Raw genomic sequence first — 5,309 nt, 5'->3', positions numbered from 1 at the left:
TGGAGTTAAACGCCAGCTTTTATGCCAGTTTGGGCGTTTAACTCCCATTCTTGTGCCAGTTCCGGCGTTTAACACCGGGCAGTTTTGAGCTGATTTAGAACGCCGGTTTGGGCCATCAAATCTTAGGTAAAGTATGAACTATTATATATTGCTGGAAAGCCCAGGATGTCTACTTTCCAACGCCGTTGAGAGCGCGCCAATTGGGCTTCTGTAGCTCTAGAAAATCCATTTCGAGTGCAGAGAGGTCAGAATCCAACAGCATCTGCAGTCCTTTTCAGTCTCTGAATCAGATTTTTGCTCAAGTCCCTCAATTTCAGCCAGAAAATACCTGAAATCATAGAAAAACACACAAACTCATAGTAAAGTCCAGAAAAGTGAATTTTAACTAAAAACTAATAAAAATATACCAAAAACTAACTAAAACGTACTAAAAACATACTAAAAACAATGCCAAAAAGCGTATAAATTATCCGCTCATCATAACCCCGAAAGCAAATTACTGCTACATCGTCATGCCATTCGGACTCAAAAATGCGGGAGCCACATATCAAAGACTAATGAATAAAGTCTTCGCAGACCACATCGGGAAAGTCATGGAAGTTTACGTGGATGACATGTTAATAAAGACACAAAGTGAGGAGTCATTGTTATCCGACCTCACTCAAGTGTTCGACACTATAAGAAGGCATGGCATGCGACTTAACCCGGCAAAATGCACCTTCGCAGTGGAAGCCGGAAAATTCTTGGGTTTTATGCTCACACAAAGAGGAATCGAGGCAAATCCGGATAAATGCCAGGCTATACTCGACATGAAGAGTCCAACCTGTGTCAAAGAGGTACAATAACTCAACAGAAGACTGGCAGCCTTATCCAGATTCCTAGCTGAATCGGCAATAAGATCCCTACCTTTCTACGCCACTCTAAGGAAGGGAAAGAAATTTGAAGGGACAATGGAGTGCGAGCAGGCCTTCCAAGACTTCAAAGGATTCCTGGGACAACCACCTATCCTAACTCGGCCACGGGAAGGAGAACCACTGGTATTGTACCTCGCAGTAGGAAATCGGGCAGTAGCCTCAGCACTGATCCGAGAAGACGATAGCGGACAACAACCCATATACTTCATCAGCAAAGCACTACAGGGGTCCAAACTGAACTACCAAAAAATAGAAAAATTCGCCTATGCTCTCATATTAACATCTCGACCACTTCGTCCATACTTCCAAGCCCACATCATCAGGGTTAGGACCAACTAGCCCATAAAAAAGCATTCTGCAGAAAATAGATTTAGCGGGTAGAATCTTGCAATAATTGACCTCCAATACGAAGCTCGAATAGCCATCAAATCACAGTATTTGGCCGACTTCATTGCAGAATTTACGGATACTCTGGACATCCCCACAGAATTGAATCTCTACGTAGATGGTTCCTCAAACAAAATTGGAAGTGGCGCAGGCGTAATAATAGAAAGTGACCAGGGAACCCAAATTGAACTTTCCCTTAAATTCGGATTCCCCGCTTCAAATAATCAAGCCGAATATAAGGCATTACTAGCTGGTTTGAAGCTGGCTAAGGAGGTTGGAGCACAAAAACTTACCATCTTCAGCGACTCACAAGTAGTCACCTCACAAATAACAAGGAGCTACCAAGCCAAAGATCCCACTATGAAAAAGTACTTGGATAAAACCAGGGAAAAGCTTGAACAATTCGGGGGATATGAGGTCCGCCACATACCTCGGGAACAAAATGCCCGAGCTGATGCGCTCTCAAAACTAGCCAGCACCAAACCAAGGGGCAACAATAGAAGCCTCATCCATGAAATGCTACAGAACCAATCAATCTCCGAAGAAAAGGTCCTAGCCATAACAGGTTTAGACCAAGGATGGATGACTCCCATAATCAATTACCTCAAAACAGAAGCACTCCCCGCAGATAAAAAGGAGGCAAAGAGGTTAAAACAGGAGGCACAATACTACATTATCATAAATAATACTCTATACAAAAGAGGAATGTCAATACCATTGTTAAAATGTGTGCTGACTTCCAACACAAAGGAAGTTTTAAAAGAAGTACACAATGGCATCTGTGGCAATCATCTCGGAGCACAGGCACTTACCAAAAAAGTACTCCAGGCCAGATTTTATTGGCCAACTCTACAAAAAGAAGCAACAGAGTTCGTAAAGACATGCCCACCATGTCAAAAACATGCCACTTCCACATCGCCCCACCTGAGGAGCTTATCAGCATAACCTCACCCTGGCCATTCGTAAAATGGGGACTCGACCTTCTCGGTCCTTTTGCCCCAAGGATCTGAACAAGTTAAATTCCTCATCGTAGGAGTAGACTTCTTTACAAAATGGATCGAGGCAGAACCTCTAGCCAACGCCACCGCTCAAAGAAGCCGAAAATTCCTGTATAGAAATATTGTGACAAGGTTTGGGGTCCCATACTCCATCACCACAGATAATGGCACTCAATTTACAGATGCAGACTTCAGAAAATTGGTGGCCGATCTAAACATAAAACATCAATTTACATCCGTAGAACATCCCCAGGCCAATAGACAAGCGAAATCTGCTAACAAAGTCATATTAGCCAGTTTAAAACGGAGATTACAAGATGCAAAAGGAGCCTGGGCTGAAGAGCTCCCACAAGTCCTATGGGCATATCAGACAACTCCACACTCCACCACAAGGGAATCACCTTTCCGATTAGCTTACGGGATAGAGGCAATGATCCCAGTGGAGATCGAAGAAGAATCACCTAGAGTGATCCACTACAGTGAAGAGGCCAACTCCCAACTTCAGAGGGAAGAACTCGACCTCCTTCCAGAAATCCGAGAAAGAGCTCGGATCAGGGAAAAGGCATTAAAACGTCAAATGGCTTCGAGATACAATCAAAAGGTAGTGCCGCGAGGTTTTGCCGAGAACGACCTCATCTTAATTCGAAATGATATCGGAACAACTCGACCTGGAGAAGGAAAGTTGGCAGCACACTGGAAAGGACCCTACCGAGTCACAGAAGTGCTTAGAAAGCTACTACAGGCTGTCCAAACTCGAAGGGCGAGAGCTTCCAAGGTCATGGCACGCCTGCAACCTAAGAAGGTATTATAGTTAAAAAAAGATCTTAGGATAAGGCGCACTCTTTTTCCTGAAAAGGTTTTTTAATGAAGTACCAAGCCAAGATCTACAAATTGCCCGACTTAGAGAGATAAAATGCCCACATGTATATATCTGCATTCTCTTTTAAATAAAGTTTTAGATTTTCTACAAACTCTCAAGATGCATTAATCTGAAACGCTAAAAATTCATCGCCCGATTATAAAGCGACAAGATCAGCATAAAGTGAAAAGTTGCTCGATCACGATAAAGACCAAAAAAGATGAAAACTAAACTCATCAAAAGGTCGACCAAACGAGGATCAAACCCAACTTCTTCAAAATCGGCAAAGATTAAAAAGCAACAAAAACAGAATAATGCAAGAAGTTATTGAAAGTGATCCATAGAAAGGACCTGACGAGGTCTTAATAAAATGGGTTGCTAAAAATAACTTAAAAGACAGGCCGGCGTAAAGAAGTCGGACCAGTCGACCACAATAATCAAAGTTATAAAAAGTAAATCCCTGGAAACAGGTCTGGCCAGCCCTAAAAAAGAGGATTACTAGAAATAACTTAGAAGGGACCGACATGATAAAGTCGACCCAAACCAAACAAGTTATAAAAAGTAATCTATAAAAGAGACCTGATCAAGGTCCAAGAAAATAGATTACTAGAAATAACTTAGAAGGGACCGACATGATAAAGTCGGCCCAAACCAAACAAGTTATAAAAGGTAATCTATAGAAGAGACCTGACCAAGGTGCAAGAAAATAGATTACCAGAAATAAATTAGACTGAACCGACATAATGAAATCGGCTTCCAACCAATTACCAGAAAATAATCCATTAAAAGAGACCTAACAAAAGGTCAAAACAAAATAGATTACTAGAAATAAACCTCAGGCCAAGATAAAGAAGACGGCCGACAGAAGACACGCAAGTTGGATCCAAAAAATCCACGATCTCAAAAGAATCATAAATATGAAAATACGAAGGCAGTCAAAAGAGGTCAGACAAACAAGGTTCCAACACTCCCAAAAAACCTAGAAGATAACAGACAGGTGCAGACAAGCATATTACGAAAAGAACAAGTTATAATAATAACAAGAACTTAAGAGGCCACCAAAAGTCAGCCCCAAGATCTTGAGAAACTACTTTGTTTTTTCAAAAAAGTTGCTAACAGAAAAGCAACTAAAGATGTCCAGCAGTTAGAAACCATGAGTTACAAAACATAAAAAGTTCAAAGCCCACAAGCCGGGCTATATACAAAACATCCAGAATAATCATAGAGGATCCAAAGAGTTCCCAGTCACAGCATCACGAGGTGAATGAGGACGAGTCTGAAGAGGCACTGCATCTACCGTCCCATCATCCCCGTTCAGGACCTGACAATCAAAATCTGACTCGGGATGACCAACCTCAGCTGAAGGAGTTGAAGAAGTTGGCACAACAGATACTTTGGCAGCAGGCACAGGAGGAGGCTCGACATCGTCATTATCAGGGTCATCAGGGACAATTTTACCATCCCTTACAATGTTGTCCAAGCTAAAGAGAGTAAAGTCGAGCTCGGGCGCAAGAACTCGAATCTGCTCCTTCAAGTTCTCATAAGCAGCATTTACACTGCCTACAAGATGACCCTGGAGCTCGGCGTAATTAGCTCGGGTAGACTCCAAATCCTCTCTAAGACCCATCATCTCCCTGTAAGTCGTGACATAACTCTCCTTGTGCTTCAGCGCCATGTCTTCAGACAACTTGGGAGAAGCTGCCAAAGCAATAGCCCAAGTTTTCTCACTGTTCAAACCCTGGGTCGAGCTATCCGACCCGGGATGTTCAATGACAAGGCGACTGACCTCTTCAGGTCAGATTATCTGACCTCTTCCAAAAGAGCTCGACCAAACCGACAGGAAAGCTCAAAGAAGGGCCCAAATAAAGGGACACAGCCCAATCTAAAGGTGGTTAAAGCCTAGAAAGATAAGGGCGGCTCCCCAGAAGATAAGATGACCTTGCTTGAAGATAAAGATAAGATAACTAACTTATCTTATCTAGAAAGGTCAGCTTACACTACTATAAATACACTGGAACACCCATACTCTGATTCTACTAAAAACATGCTTAATACCCTTGCTAACTTAAGCATCGAAGTCCCTTGCAGGTACCACCACACTCCGGTGACAAAGGATCAGCTGCACTCTTAGTCCAACATGTCGGACGCAAC

The sequence above is a fragment of the Arachis duranensis genome, chromosome 4, assembly GCF_000817695.3.
Source record: "Arachis duranensis cultivar V14167 chromosome 4, aradu.V14167.gnm2.J7QH, whole genome shotgun sequence".
NCBI classification, from domain to species: domain Eukaryota; kingdom Viridiplantae; phylum Streptophyta; class Magnoliopsida; order Fabales; family Fabaceae; genus Arachis; species Arachis duranensis.
The sequence above is the reverse complement of the archived record's forward strand: the minus strand, read 5'-3'. Positions refer to the sequence as shown.